The 17,197-nt window shown below is 37.3% G+C and overlaps 1 protein-coding gene and 1 pseudogene across 12 annotated transcripts in view; one reads left to right on the top strand and one right to left on the bottom strand.

Moving 5' to 3' along the window:
- Zmat1 (zinc finger matrin-type 1) overlaps positions 1 to 17,197 on the top strand; it is a 249,553-nt gene that overhangs the window by 133,490 nt on the left and 98,866 nt on the right. The gene's annotated exons all lie outside the window — the stretch shown is intronic.
- LOC101974059 (transmembrane protein 230 pseudogene) lies at positions 9,749 to 16,195 on the bottom strand (annotated as a pseudogene).

Genomic DNA, 17,197 nt, shown 5'->3' with positions numbered 1-17,197 from the left:
TTTGTGTGTGTGTGTGTGTGTGTGTGTGTGTGTGTGTGTGTGTGGTGCTGGGGATTGAACCCAGGGCCTTGTGCATTCGAGGCAAGCACTCTACCAACTGAGCTATATCCCCAGTCCTCTTTATTTAGTTTTTGTTTGAAAGATCTATCCAGTGGTGAGAGAGGTGTGTTAAAGTCACCCAGTATTATTGTGTTGTGGTCTATTTGAATTTTGAAGTTGAGAAGGATTTGTTTGATGTATGTAGATGCTCCATTTTGGGGGGCATAAATATTTATGATTGTTATGTTTTGTTGATGTATGATTCCATTAAGCAGTAATGAAATGCCATTCTTTATCCCTTCTGAATAACTTTGGCTTGAAGTCCACTTTATCTGATATGAGGATGGAAACCCCTGCTTATTTACACAGTCCATGTGAGCGATATGTTTTTTCCAAACCTTTCACCTTCAGTCTGTGGATGACTTTTCCTAGGAGGTGAGTCTCTTGAAGACAGAATATTGTTGGGTATTTTTTTAAAAATTCAATCTGCCAGTCTATGTCTTTTCATTATTGGAGTTTAGGTCATTAACATTCAGGGTTATTATTGAGATATGATTTGTATTCCCAGTCATTTTGTTTACTTTTGGTTTTTAACTTAACTTAGTTTCTCCTTTGATTGACTTTTCCTTTAGTGTAGTTCCTCTCTTTGGTTGTTTTTCATTGTTTTTTTTTTCATTTCCTCCTCATGGAATATTTTGCTGAGAATGTTCTGTAGTGCAAGCTTTGCTGTTGTGAATTCTTATAGCTTTTGTTTATCATGGAAGGTTTTTATTTCATCTTCAAGTATGAAGCTTAGTTTTGCTGGATATATAATTCTTGGTTGCCACCCATTTTTGTCAGAATTTGTTATTTCAGGATCTCCTGGCAGTGAGGGTCTAGGTTGAGAAATCAGGTGGGACCTGATTTGGTTTCCCCCTATATGTAATTTGATTTTTTTCTCTTACAGCTTTTAAAATTTTATACTTATTCTATATATTAGTCATTCTCATTATAGTTTGTCTTGGTGTGGGTCTTCTGTAATTTTGTACATTTGGGTTCCTGTAAGCCTCTTTTAGTTGAGTTTCCATTTCATTCTTTAGATTTGGGAAAATTTTTATATTATATCATTGAAAATATTGTGTATTCCTTTGGTTTGTATCTCCATGCCTTCATCTATTCTGATATATCTCAAATTTGGTCTTTTCATATTATCCCATATTTCTTGGAAGTTCTGTTCATGGTTTCTTATCATCTTCTTTATTTTCAAGAGCATATATTTTGTCTTCAAATATATGAGAGATATAAAAATTCATTTTCTGGGATTCTGTCTTCTAAATGGTTTAGTCTTTTGGTAATAATTTTCATTGAATTTTTAATTTGGTTTATTATTTCCTTCATTTTGAGGATTTCTGCTTGATTCCTTTTTATAATCTCTGCCTCTTTATTGAAGTGATCTTTCACTGCCTTTATTTTGTCTCTGATACCATCCTTCATTTTGAAAATCAGTCTGTGTACCTTCTAAACTCCTTCTCTGACATTTCTTCTACTGTGTTGTCTATGGATTCTATTGTTGGAGCATCTTGGTTTCTTTGAGGTGCTTTGTTCCCTTGTTTGTTCATGTTTATTGTGTGTCTTCCCATCTAGTGGTATGGATCTGAGACAGTACATTTTCTACCCTATAGTCCTATAGTGTCCTTGTAGGCTTCCAGTACCTCACCATTAAGGGGGAAACCAATATTAACAGTATCCAATGCAAACAATATATGACCTTAAACCAAATAGCTCCTATTAAGGCATCTACAGTTTTGTCACAATAAACAGAAATGATATGTTCAATTATTGTCTATAATATAAACAATAATTTTGCTAAAAGAGTTTACGGTATCACATGATAGACAAAGAGGGAGCAGAAGTAGTGTAGAATGATGCTTATGAGGGAGGAGGAGAGAAGATAGAGAAAAAAATTATAGTAAGAGCAAAGGAGGAATTAATAGAGGTTGGCTGTTAGCATGAGAAGTGAGAAAGAGAATCCAGGAAGTTAGAATGAGAGAAAAAATATATGCAGACTTTTAAAAAGGTAAAAATATAAGAATATACAATAAAACTGTAACATACTGTTCAGGCATCCCATTCCTCAATAAATTGATGCATGAAAAATATTCAGATTAAAAGATGGTACAGATGTTAAAAGAGAGGGGGGAAAAGGGGGGAAAGTCTCAATGGAAAATTGAATGATTGCTTCAGTTGGCTTTCAAAATGTTTTCAGTTTCTCTTCTCTACCTATAGGTGGAGTTGTCAGAAGTTTGATGGTAGCTCCAGTCTGGTGGGTGTGGGACCAGTTGGGTGGGTGAACTGATAGTAAGATGCCCTCCCAACCTCTTCTAGTCTTCCCACCTGTGGGAGCTGGCCCCTTTCATCCCTGCACACTTCAGGACTTACGAGATGGAAAGAGCCCAGTTTTCTACAGATTCTCCAGCCGGTGCTCCCGGGGGTAACTGCCTCCCTTCTCCATCTCTGGCTTTACACAAACTTCTCTGGTCCATATTGGCTCACACAGACCCAGCCACAATCAGATGGATCTGGGCTTCAGATTCCCTAAGGTCTCTCTTGTTGCAGTCCTAAGATCTCAGTGCCATTTCAGCTTGCAGACAGACCACCAGGGTGGGACTCACACAAAGAACCAACCTTTCAAAGAGGCAACCAGATGGCAGCCACTGGCATACCCAGCAGGAGGACCTCAGAGGCAACTAGACCTTCAGGTAACCCAATAATATATCTCCAGGCCCCAGTCAGTATCCCCAGACTGAAACAACTGCCCCCTAGGATGGCAACCATGGTATTGGCAAACCTGCAGGCCTCTTGGCCCTGGATTCTCAGGCCCTGGACAGGGTCCCAAGATGGTGGCCAAGGCGTGTATTCAGGCCTGCAGGTACCCTGACATTGGACTTCAGGCAGCAGTGGGCCGCAGGTGATCTGTATGCCATGCAGTCAAATGGCAGATGATTGGTGGGTGGACATAAGGCGGGCAGGCAATGGCAGGTGAAGGGGAAACAATAGGCAGTCAGCATCAATCAGCAAGAGATCAGGTGGTATGCTGGCAAAGGGCAGATGGTCATGGTGGACAAATGGAGCAAAGAGCAGGGACCAGAGAGCAGCAAGGGCTGCCTCTCAGAGATACAGTCTTTTCTTTCCTGAATCCCAAGTCATGGAGTGACAAGGAATGCAGCCTCCCTTTAGGTCGCCATCTTGGAACCCCCTCTCTTTCTGCTTCTTTATGATATTGTTTCCCTATTCTTCTGAGGAACCACTGTGGCTGGCATCAAAATGAAGTGCTTTATTGGCTGAGCCTTTGGACCATGCAATATGTGCTGTTTTGATTGGTCCTTTCCATATTTTCAGTGTTCTTTTTCCATACTACAGGTCATAAAACACTTGTCAGTAACAGTATATTAACAAAAGAAAAAAAAAGAGATACAGTAGGAGAGAAAATAGACTAAAATGCAATAAATTAGAAGATTAATCTAAGAATTCATCAGTCATATTAAAGTTCATTTTGTTTCAATATTTTGGTTAGCTATTTTTATGTATTGTGTATTTCTTTGTGTTATCTGGGTCTTTTGAAAAATATATTTTTAATGTGCATATTGCTAAAGAAAAGCATGAAAATATCTTAATAAAACCTATTAAATCTAGGTGTTATAGGTGGAGTCTTTTCAAAGTACATGTTCTGAAGGTCATTTTCCATTACTTTGTTGATTAAGGGCCTGTTTATCTCACATTGGTTGATGGCCAATAGGACTATCCAATCAGAATTGGGCTGGAATATATCGTTTACAAAAATTCCTATATTGCTTTTACTTCACTCAGGCTTTGAGATTGCCCAAAATCTCATCTGAATATTTGTCATGATTCCAGAACCAATCCTTTTTTCCAGGCAACCTCAAGTCTGGTTTATTGCAATAGAGCTTCATAAATCATGAGCCCAAATCGAGAAGCAAAAAGGTGAGAAGATTAAATGATGCAGTATGGACAGCTGTGGTAGCTACTTCTATAAGTTTCAAAATCAAGTTCACCTCAGGGATAGCTTTTCCAAGGCTATGTGCCTGGATTTTTTTCTTGGCCCTTTATTTAAAGCAGACACTTGATGATTCTGGAAAAGCCAGATGTCTGTGGACCTGCTGCTGCCAAGGAGCTAGCCAAAATCACATTTTCCAAGAGCACTAGCAACAACACCAAAGCTCCTAGAAAACCTGAGAGATAGATACTTGTTTGCAGAAACCAAAGGCACTTTTCCAAGCCATGAAAAATAAGGTATGGCCAATTAAAGTATTTTGACCATTTTGAAAGTCCTTCGCTTGTTCTCTTTGGGGATTGTTTTGTTTGTAAAATTTTTTTCTGTCATTTTTGACAGTAAACATTTTATTCCTTGCATTTCCTATATCAATAAGGATGAAATCTGCTTACAGTTGTTTTTGTGGTTGAAGTCTGCATAAGCTTATGTTATATGCACATTTTACCACACAGACCTTTACTAAATTATTAAACAATCAGGATTTGCCTCAATGGTATTGTCAATTATCATTTTGTATATCTGTCTATCCTTTTTCTTTGTACTAACAAAATTTTCATTATGTTCTAAAGCCCATTTAAATTTGTTTCTGAGTGGACAGTGAAATTTACTCTTCAAATATCAAGACTTTTTTACTTTTATTTTTCTCTAGATTATCATTGAAACACACATATACGCAATTCCCAGTACTCTGTGGAAAATTGTACTTGAATTAGATTAAATTTCTAAACAATTGTGTTTAACTTTTTTTTTGTCCTGAGTTTTCTTCTCTCAATAAGCAGGTACATATGTTTGAAACTGTTATATTCCTTTTTAGATATTAATATTTTCATGACTACATATTTTATGCAATTTTCATCCAAATTGTGTATAGAGTTGAAGTTATTAAACTCTGACAAGTAATATTTTATTGATCTATATCTGCTATTCTGCTTTTCTTTCTCCAGGATTTTTTAGGTATGCAGTCTATTCAGCTTGAAAAAACGATTTTGTGTCATCATTTCTGTAATTATTGTTCATGCTTAGACACACTGTCTAAAATTCCTGAGTAATAATTAATATTGAGTCTCACAGGATCCCTTGCCTTGCTCCTAATAGCAGGGACACTATATGTGACTGTGGATGCTAGAGCTCCTCTTCCCTTTAAAGCTGATTGCTCATGTTAAAAATTATTGAGAGAACATGCCTTGAAAGTCAGTGCATGGTGGGATCAATGTCACTGTGGCTGCTGACAACCCCCATCCAATTACCTGCCCCCACAGACCTGCCTTCCCCATGCAGTGGGAACCTGTAATCCCCAAGGAACATGTGGGGGGGGGGAGGGGGCGGTGGTTGGCTGCTTAAGCTCTGGCTTCCAGTACCCAATTTGTATCCTCACCTCTGGGGTAGGTGGCAGCTGCACCCCAGGACGGTTTTGACAGGCAGTGGCATGGAAGAGATAGGCCTGTAGGTGCTAACCCCACTGAAGCTGGTTTCCATTGTGTACATCTTCCAGGCACTGTGTCTGGACATGAAAGCACTATTGAGCCTAGCTTGGACCACCACTGACCACCAATTCTTGTGGGAATCTTGCCAGAAACCTGCTAGCTTAGACATTTGGCATTTCAAGTCCACATTCAGCAGTGTTTGGCAGATTGCTACTCTGGCTCTGCTCTTGGGAGGCATTGCCATCACTCACTGCATTCTTGGTGGGTTTGATTTATATCTATGTGGGATATTGAAGGTGCTTCTACAGACTTGTTGCTGTCATGCTTTTTGAAGCAGTTGTTTTATAGGTTTGAGACCTGGTCTTTTACTGAATCAAGTTGATTGAAATTGTAAGCTTGAAATTTTATCATGAGTTCAAATCGGTTATGGTGTGTGGGGTGCAACTATTTTCATTTGAGGGTGCCATCTTTTATTGCCTGAACCTTAAGAACTATGAAGACTACTACTAAAACCAAGTCCAAAATTTTTTAAAAAAAGAAAAAAAGAAAAAGCAGCCATTCAACAAAAGATGTACTTCTCTATCTTTTTTAACTCACTGTTTTCTAAAATACTTGTGCAGCATCAGTTTGCTCAATTCATTTAATATATTTTGTCTTTTGCCTGTCAACATCATAACCAGCTTTTATAGCCACTTGAGTGACCTGCACAAATTAAGATATGGATTAGACATAGGCAAAAGCTGCAAACTTCCAATATGTTCATGTCATTTTTCTTGACAAGTGAAATGGCTGTATGAACCAGCAACAATTGTGAGAAACTAGTTGGAATGAGAATTACCTGAATCTCTTATTGTCTGCAGGGGAGCAGCTGACATAAACAACATTTAAAAGCTTCTTTGTGGGCTGGGGTTGTGGCTCAGTGTTAAGAGTGCTCGAGTAGCATGCATGAGGCACTTGATTTGATCCTCAGTACCACATTAAAAAATGAAATAAAGATAGTGTGTCTGCCTAAAAAGCAAAGTTTCTTTGCCCTAACAAGGATTCCACTGTTCAAGTTCTTATCCCACCCAACCATATAGAATGAGTGTTGTTTTTTTGCTTGAGTGAGCTCTTGAAAAGTGAATGCCATTCAGCACCTAATGTGAGCTGTGAATATAATTGGTTAATGTTACACATTCCACCTTCAAGAATTCTCTTTTTAATGGGAGGTTATGCTTTGGCAATCAGCATCTCCTGGGGAAGGAAGTTTAGAGGTAGAGACATGTGCTTTTCATTATGTAGTTAGAAATTGTGCCTCAGACCCATCTAGAATGAAGGAAATTGAAAGTCTCTGTTTTCCCTGGGGCAATCAGAAAGAAATATGCATGAGTTCCTTTTGAGCACTATAAATCATTTACCAAACATTGCAGCAAACAATTGTGCATAAATTTTTATAGAAAAAAGTGAATCTTTAGTATAAAATGGTAAAAAGTTGTTTCATAATCCTCCATATACATTTACCAATTACACATAAAATTATTATTTGCTCTAGTGAAGTGCACTGAACACTAATCTTACACATATTCTTAAGAGGCTTATATTGGTATTCAGACTTATTTACCATACAGAAGTACATGTACCTTAAAGATTTTGGTCTATTTTCCATACTCTTCCACTGGAAAATATTAATGGAATTGCCTAAGAAGAAAAATTGAAAATGTGTTAATCTCAGTATTAATGATTGTTCTGTAAGGACTGTAGTTCCAAAGAAAGTAGCAATTAGGATGATCACTTTGTGTGAAATTCATTAAAATAGAAAGCTGCTATATTTGAAAGTATTTTAAATGTCTTCATTAAAAAAAAGAAATAGCCTTAGATTTATATACATTTCCTGAGAGAGGAGTAGAATTTATGTGATACCACCTGGTCCAGTAAATTCAACTAATGGGCTGATTTGTGCACAGAATTTTAATGTATTTATGTTAGGGTAATCATTAACTGACCATGTAACAGTGGACTACCTTATGCATTGACTATAACCCTTGCTGCTCTGACACTGAGGTTTATTTTAAAATGGACATGTTTTCTTTTCCTCTTCTCCTTCTCCCCCTTCCTAACCTGGGGATGGGGAACAGGATTACCCTTTTTCCATCCTAGGCTGAGTTATCTGTTTTTGAGCACAAACCAAGCAATTCATACTTCGGGGATGGCTCCAGAAGATCTAAGAAATGGCTATGTCCCAAATTCACTTGTTAGTAAATCACAACCCACTGCCCCTCCCCCACAGGGAACACCTTGAATGAATCTTAACCCTCTGTACTCCCTGATGGGCAGAATCACAGCCTCTGCAACAGAAGTCCCCTGTGCTTCTACTTTGCTAGCAAAGCAATAAACCTTCCTTTTCCTTTTTCTCAAACCCATGTCCTTGTAACTATGGTTTGCTTAATGCTTTTGAATACAGTCCTTGCTTCTCTGCCACTGCAAGTTATTTTTCAAACAGATATTTTTCTTTCTCTTCCTCTCTCCCGCCCTGTTTCAAGGGAAACAGGATTATCTTTCTTCCCAATCCTAGATAGACTTATCTGTTCTTGAGAACACACTCACCACAGGAACAAAGTAATTCAGACTTTGAGCATGTTACCAGAATATCTCAGAAATGACTATCTCCCAAATTAACAAGTGAATTAGAACTCTGGCAGAGAACAAGTGGAATGTAGCCTTTGAATCATTTCTTTAAAAGTTCCTTGCTCCCCTTGATGGACAGATCCACAGCCTCTGGGAGAGGAGTCCCCTGTGCTTCTCCTTTGCTAACAAAGCAATAAAACTTATTTTTCCTTTTCCTCAAAACCATGTCCTCATTATTGGATTAGCATCAAGGACAAGGACGCAGCTTTCATTACTGTTTTTTGTAAAGCTTTGTAAAAAGCTTTCAGTCAGCTTTTTGCTGCAGTGACTATAATATCTGACTAGAACAATTGTAGAGGAGGAAAAGTTTATTTCAGGGATCATGATTTTTTAGTCCATAGAAGGTCACCTCCCTTCCTTGTATTTATGAGGCAGAACATCATGGCAGAAGAGTGTGGCAGAGGGAAGCTGCTCACATGATCATCAGAAAGCAGAGAGATAGATAGATCTCCATTTGCCAGATACAAATATATACCCCAAAGTCATGCCCCCGATGTTCCACCTGTCTTCAATTACCACTCAGGTGATTAATTCACTAATTGGGTTAAGGCTCTCACAACCCTATCATTTCCCCTCTGAATCCTCTCACATTGTCTCACATGTGAGCTTTTGGGAGACACCTCATATCCAAACCATAACAAGTATCAAGGGAACTATTTCAAGGGAAGGAAATGTTAATAGTAGGGAATAAGTTTGCAACTAATCTCTCATTGAAAGCTTGAGTTAATTCTGTTTAATATACAAATTTGGAAGTTTAATTATGAACCTATTTTTGTATAAAATATACAATTTTTCCCTTTTTTTAGTAACTACTTATCTTCATTTTTTCATATGGAACAGCCAAAAGTCCAGTCTTTAACAGCATGCTACACATAACAGCTTGATATACAAAGGATAGAAATGACTCAAATTATATTCAGGCCAACCTATTGAGAAATTAGACCAGAGCTGGCCAAGATCAAGCTGGTTGTCAAAGAAAAGTGTTTACACTTTGAAAACTTACTCTGTGGATTAAAAAAAGTCCCAGTTCATGTCACTAAGAAACCAAGTAAAAAATATCACATATGGAGCTCACCAATTGTGCTGAGGTCTTCCATCAGAACATGAAGGTAGAGTTAAGTACAAGGGTTAAAATATTTTGATATTTTAAAAATAAATTACTTAGTAACAAGAAATTAGACATACCACACTCTTCCATTTGGTATAAAATAAAATTGACAATGAAGACTATTTAAAAGAAATTCTCAATGTAAAGAGGGAAGTAGTGGTAACACTTTATACTACAGCAAACTTCCTGCATTCCCAATTAGTAACACTGCTATTCCTCCATGATATATATTCATGTGGGAAAACTTGTTGAGCTTTTGCCAGGGGCAGGAGATGAAAAACATCATGTCCTGATCAGCTAATTAAGCTCAGTGAACATTCTTGGAATGGCCCCCAAAACTCTAGCTATTGTTTTGTTAAACATCTGAAAAATACAGGATTCCTTAGTCTTTAGCCCCTAGTTTCTGCTCAAAATCTTAAAGGTGGGTACAGTCTCATTGTGACCCTTCTCAGTGCTTAAGTGCTAATCATCAAAGTTTGGAATGACATCACAATAGTAACTCTTGTAGCCTTTGGATACATAGTGGGCCATATTCTGATGGTAAAATCCTGGCAGGAACACCAGAATGCCAATGATCAGGACAGGAACTGCTTGGTCTGACCCCACTTTGCTGATGTAGCCTGACAGCAGGATAGAGCCTGAAATAATGGGAAAGGCACCAATCAAAAACAGCACAGTGGCAAGTGCAATGACCTTGTAAGGAATCTTAGGAGGTTTTTCTTAAACTGAAGGTCAATATAGTCATTGTCTGTGCTGGAGAGCCTTGAATATTTTACTTTACTACTGGGGATTCCAGTAGCTAGGTTACCCTGACACAACTATAGTACTATTTTCCTGCCCATCTCCAGTCATTTTCCACATGGAGAAGAACTGTTGCAAATTTAGACAAAAATCAAACAAAACTAGTTTCTGGAAAGCAGCCAACCATTTCAAACTGAGAACTATGCTGTGCTTGCTTCAGGCAATAGCCCTGGCTCCTGACAAAGAGGGCGTGTTGCTCCCACCCTGCCTCAGGTATGTATTACCAGAGCCTTCTACCAAGCTGCCTTCTTGCAGGGAACTTGCCCACAACTAGTGGCCTAGAGGTCCCAGGCTGCATGGCATAGCCAGCCTTACTGATACTCCTAAAATATGCAATTCTACTATAAAAGTTTTAAATAATTATTTTGTTGACAAAACACTAAAACAGTATGTTCTGGTTTGGCCCTCCTACAAAAATAAGCATAAGAAAAATAAAACTTTCCTATGTGCTATTGTATTGCAATATCCATTAAAAGTAGGATATCAATAATAGTACTAATAATTTGCTTTACTGTCCAGAACAGAGTTCTGTTTTCAGCTTCTCTTAAGAATAGTTGCCAAGAACAATAGCCTCCTCCTCTCAAATAAAACTAATTTAGTATTCAAATGCCAAAGGCCAGATCTTGTGAATTTTCTATAGAATCACAAAGCAAATATGAAGTACCAGGTTTATTATTACCAGGTTTAGTTGTGATAGACAAAAGTGATTAAATGTATCCTAGAGAGAAACCTTTATAAAAGTGTATGATTCTATAAAGAATCATTAGAAACTGTGAGTGGAAAATTTCCAGAATTAGCAGTATTATAGAATATTTTGAAGCAATTTCTTGAGAAATAGTAAAATCTGGGGCAGACTGTATTGCAGTTAATTGCCTATTGTCATAACAGCATGAGAAATATATTTGAGTAGGGATTTCAGCTACCAGATACACTCTACTGTGAGATCTCTTTATTCCTGAAAAATAAAAGTACAGTACTATGGTGCTGACATTAATTAGGCATTTTTCTTGGACCTAGTGGGGGATGCAGTATGCTGTTAAACCAATATGTTTTCTAGAGTCTTATCAAGTTTTTATTTTCTGTCAGTATGACAAGCTGGGAAGCAGCAGAATATGCTACAGATTGAGGCATACATATTTGTCATTTATTGAAAAGTAGATTTCTTCTGTAACATTTCCCCCTTCCCAAGAAAGAGCCATACACTATATTTCTTCCATCAATAATATTTTAGAGTGTTTCGTACCTAACAAGGCTCAGCACAACAGGAAAATTGGAATAAACATGAGTGAAGTTTTCACTTACATTAACGTTACATATTTGTAGTTTTAGATTTGTTTGATGATTTCATAAGCAAAGTTATTAACCACAAACCCATTGTTTGTCTTAGATAAGTAATACACACACACAGCATAAAAGTACTCAAAAAAGTACTCAACAGGGTTAATTGTTCAGATATCTTGCACAAGTATTTAGCTTTTTGTAATTTCAATGTATAAGTTTTAAAGAAAGAAATATAGAGAGATTTATGTGCTTGAAATATAAATTATATACCTGGATTAAGATGTATCTGTATATTATTAAATATTCAATGAATTGACTGGTAAGTGATATCTAATTGTATAGCCTGAAATGTAACTTATTTAAGACTATATTTTTGTACAGAGCAGTGCATACTAAGGTATAACTCTGTGTCCTCTTTAATACCTAAAACTGTGTTTAGAAATTTAGTCTGTCTTAAAAATATATGTCAGGCTCTTTGTGCTGGTAATTTCCCCTCTGCTATACTATATTTATTATTTCTCAACATATGATGTGTTTAATACTTAAATATGAACTTATGATATCCTGGTTACTTATAACAGTGGGGAAGCCTGTTTATCACTCCAGTGATTTGGGGTTTGCAGTTCATGATCAGTTCTTCATTTCATGATTTTTGTAGTTGACATGAAGTTAGTTATGTGGAAAATATAAAAATAAAAGTGGTTTCACTGAAAAAAATAAATATTAAAAACTTCCTGCTTTCTAAGAATATTTTATTAATATGAAATATCACATAATAGAAAATATATTTTTCACAACTGAGACATGTTTTTCAGCTTTTTAAAAATATTTCTCCAAGTGTATTTATTTATAACATTATGAAGTGTACACTGATACACTGATTTATTGAAGTTTATAACACATGGAAATGTATGGCATACTGTTATTTTTTTTGACGTATCATACATTTGAATCAGATGGGATATAATTTTTAAATAAAATGGACAGATAAAATTTATATAAATTCAAAGTTTCTTATGTGATTTATATATATAAATGAGGGTGGAGCCCCTATGACATAATTACCTTCTACTATGTATGTAATGTGAAATGTATGCAATGTGAAATGATCGCTACAACCAAACTATTAATATATTATTATCTCAGGTGGTTGCTTTTTGGTTGAGAATATTTACGATCTTCACTTTTAGAAAACTTGAAGTGTATAATACATTATTAACTATTGTTACCATGCTGAATATTACTCTCCAGAACTGGCCTCCAGAACTTATTCATCTTAAAACTAAGTTTTTGTCCTTCAACTAACATCTACCCATTCTCTTCACTCCTCACCCTGAAAACTATGATTCTGCACATTATGAGTTCAACTTTTAAAATTTCATATATAAATGGGATCATATAGTACTTATCTTTCTATGACTAGCTGATTTCAATTAGCATAATGTCTTCTAGGTTCATCCATGTTGTTGCAAATAGCACATTTTCCATCTCTTCCCAGCCTGAATAAATATCCCACTCTGTGTGTGTGTGTGTGTGTGTGTGTGTGTGTGTGTGTGTGTGTGTGTATGTGTGTATGAGAGAGAGAGAGAGAGAGAGAGAGAGAGAGAGAGAGAGAGAGATTTTCTCTAACCATTCTTCTGTTGATGTACAATTAAGTTGATTCCATGCTTTGGCTTTTGTAAATAATACTGGATAAATAAGGGAAGGCAGCTATCTCTTCAAAATAGAGATTTTATTCCCTTTGGATAAAATACAATATACAATGAGTAGTGGGATTGTTGGATTATATGGCTTCAAAAAATTCCATTCCCTCTGATAATTAATTTATAAGAGTTCCTTCTTCTACATTCTGACCAATACTTCTCATCTTTTGACTTTTGATTAATAACCACCCTAACAGGTTTGTGGTTATATGTTGTGGTTGTGATTTGAATTTTCCTGATGATTAATGATGTTAAGAAACCTGTTGGCCATATATGTGACTTTCTCGGCAAACTATCTATTCAAGTCTAGATAGTTTCATAAATAGGATTATTATGATGATGATGATTGTTATTTGCTAGTGAGGTGTATGAGATCCTTATGTTTTGAATATTAACATCTATTATGGTTTGTCTCCCAGAGTTTCATGTGCTGGAAGCTTGGTTCCCAGTATGGCAGTGTTGAGATGGTGGGCACCTTAAGAAGTGGGGCATAGTAGAAGGTAATTATGTCATAGGGGCTCCACTCTCAGGCATAGATTAATGCTGTGCCATGGGTTGGTTGGAGATTTCTTCCCCAAGGGCATATATATTGGAAGCTTGCTCATCAGTCACAAAGTTAAGAGGTAGTGGGACCTTTAAGATATGAGGCATAGTGGGAGGTCCTTAGCTCATTGGAATCATACCCTTGGGATGGATTAAGATACTTCTTATGAGGCTCCAGAAAGTCCCCAGTATATAACTGGCTTTCTGTCTTACCATATGACCTTTCCCTCTTTCACAAGTTTTTACCATTGTGATGCTATCTGTCATGAGGCCCTCACCAGAACCAAGACAATATCAATACCATGCCCTTGATCCTCCAGAATTTTAAGCTAAATAAACTTATTTTCTTTAGAAGTTATCCAGCCTCTAGTGTTTTATTATTTAGACTAATACATGCTGTCTTATGAGAGTGGGTCAGGTCTGTTAGGAGTGGATTAATTCACATGAAAGCAGATTGCTATGAAAAGAGTGATCCTGGCCTGTCCCCAGTCTCTGATTTCCATGTAAACTCTTCCACATGTGCTCCTGCCATTTTGATGCCATCTGCCATGAGGTCTACATCAGACCCAAGAAGATGTCTTGCTCTAACTCTTTATAAAATTCCCATCTTCAGACATTTTGTTATAGTAACACAAAATGAACTAAGACACCTCTTATCAGATATAAAATTTGCAAATATTTCTCCCATTTCCTAGATTGCCTTATCATTTTGTTGATTCCTTTTCTCAATCCAGCAAAGCCAATCTGAGTCAAGATCTTCACATTTGTTTCCCCTAGGATAGTGCCCTGAAATGCTCAAGTTAGTGTGCCTTCTCCCAATCTTGCAAAGTCAGCTGGCTGATTGTACTGCACACTTATACTCACAGCCCACAGATGTGTACTTGCAGAGCTAATCTGGTGGAGAGCATAAAGCACACAGCGTGTTTGGAATGTTTTGTGGTCCACATGGAGGTGTGTTCTGCAGGGGAAGCATCCCAAGCAGCTCAGAGGCAATCATCCTGATGGAATCTGCAGAGTGATTAGTAGATTTTTTTGGCTACTTTTCCCTGTTCCCATCCTCTTCCAACTATTCAGCTGTGCCAATTACCTCAGTATTAGGTGGGATGAGGAAGAGCTGGGCCTCTTGGCTGTGTTTCACACTCAATAAGCTCTGATTGTGGGAAAGTGTTTTCTTTCTTGTGATTTACTGTCAGTGAATTGCCAACAAACCAAAAACCAATTAGGTATAACACATGATGCCTGTAATTTCTATTTTCTGCACTTGTAGCTTGACATTTAATAAACATAAGCTTACTCTCTGATGAACCAGGTTTAATTTAAATTATTTCTGTCTTCTAGAAGCTTACTGATATTGACTTTCTACTTGTCTAAGGACTGGAATTAAACATGTGCTTTCATGCCAAGCTTCATTTCATCAGCTCCTGAAGGAGCACTTACTGTGCAATTGTAACATTTTTTATTAAGTCTTCTAGGAATTACCCCATAGATTGAAATTAAGAATAGCCAACGGGAAAGTGTCTCAGTCTATTTATGCTGCTATAACAAAATTTATAAAGAACAGAAATTTATTTCTTACTGTTCTATAGTCTAGAAAGTCCAAGATCAAGCTACTGGCATTCAGTTTCTGGTAAGGGCCGTTTTGCTGCATCCTCACCTAGGGGAAGAATGGAAGGGCAAAAAGTGACCTAGCTAGTCTCCTTGAACCCTTTTATAAGGCACTAAAGGTTCCACCTCTTAATATTATTGCATTAGGAATCAAGTTTTAATAAGTTTTGGAGAGGACATAAATATACAAACCATAGCATTATTCCCTTGGCTCCCTCCAAATTCATTTCTCACAAAATGCATTCATTCAGTGCCAATATCCCAAAAAGTCTCAATTCATTCCAGTATCAACTTTGAAGTCAAAGTCTGAAGTATAATCTAAATATTAATTAAATCATTTATGTATGAGGCTTAAGGTGTGATTCATCCTGAGGCAAATTTTTTCTCACTGTTGAGTCTGTAGAATCAAACAAGTTAGGTGTTTCCAAAATACAATAGTGGGAAAAGCATAAGGGAGACATAGGTGAGAAGAAAGGGACAATGGGTCCCAAGTAAGACCCAAGACCAACAAGGTAAATATTAAATCTTGAAGCTTGAGACTAACTTCATGCCCTGCCTTCTGGACACACAGGACAGGGGTTGGGTGCACATGGCTCCAGGTGGGCCTGTATCAATGATTTTGCTGGGTCCAGCACATAAACACTTTTCATGTGTTGGAATCAGATACCGGAAGCTCTCCCAGGCTGGTGTTCCATGCTAGTAGCTCCACAGGTATGGGATTTTGCTAGGTAGTCCATCCAGTACAACTCCACTAGGCATTGCACTTATGGGAACTCTCTGAAGTGGTCTTGACCCTCAGCTCTGCTGAGCATTTCCCTAGTGGAGACTCTCTGTAGTGGTCCTGACCCTATGGCTCCACTGGGCATTTCCATAGTGGAGTCTTTCTGCAGCAGTCCTGCTCCACTGGGAAATCTTTGTCTAAGTCTTTGAAACTAAGATGAGATAACCATACCTCCACAGATTGTGCACACTGCATGATTATATCATGTGGATGCTGCCAAGCCTAAACACTTGTGCTCTCTGGAGCTTGGGCCCAAATGAGTCACAGCTATCTGATCCCTCACAAGAAATACTCTTAATACCCCATTTATAGCAATGTAGGCTTTTCTAGCATGCACCTCCAAACTCTTTAAGTCTCTACCCATTACCTAGTTTCAAAGCTACTTCCATACTTTCAGGAATTTGTTATAGCAATGCCCTACTTTTCAGTACCAATTTCGGTCTCAGTCTGTGTCTGATGCTATAACAAAAATGCCTTAGGTTGGGAGTTTATAAAGAATAGAAATTTATTTCTCACAGTTTGGGATATTGTGAGGTCCAAGATCAAGACAACAGCATTTAGTGTCTTGTGAGATCCCTTTTCTTATACTCTCACATAGGTGAAAAGTAGAAGGACAAAAGAAGAACCAATTGGTTCTCTTGAGCCCTTTCATACAGCACTAATTCTATCCATGAAGGCTGAGCCCTTGTGGCCTAATCACCTCTTAAAGACCCCAACTCTTAGTACTGTTGCATTGGGAATTGTCAACATGAAATTTGGAGGGGACACAAACATTCAACCCATAAGAGACAATAATCTTCATTGGAAATTCTATAAGTGTCCCCACTTTGCCTACGTGGATTTGTAATCAGTGACACTCTATTTAGTATGAGCGGAGTGTCTTTGTGACTATATTTGCATTTTTGAGATGACGAACAGAGTGAGAGTGTCTCATTCACTACTGAGGGATAAGGATTTCAGAGTTCAAAGCACGGAGGACATTGGAAAAGTCAAACTTTTTTATATTTTTTTATTTGTTTCAATTAGTTACACATGACAGTACAATAATCTTGACATATCATATATTTGAATCAGATGGGATATAATTTCTCATTTTTCTGGGAAAGTCAAACTTTAATCACGTTTCAGTTCATGTCTAGCCAGGTATACTTAGGAGCAGAAGTACAACTCACAGCCTAGTCAACTCCACTCAGGAAT

Source organism: Ictidomys tridecemlineatus, chromosome X (genome assembly GCF_052094955.1).
Source record: "Ictidomys tridecemlineatus isolate mIctTri1 chromosome X, mIctTri1.hap1, whole genome shotgun sequence".
NCBI lineage: Eukaryota > Metazoa > Chordata > Mammalia > Rodentia > Sciuridae > Ictidomys > Ictidomys tridecemlineatus.
This window is presented reverse-complemented; position numbering and strand designations above follow the sequence as displayed.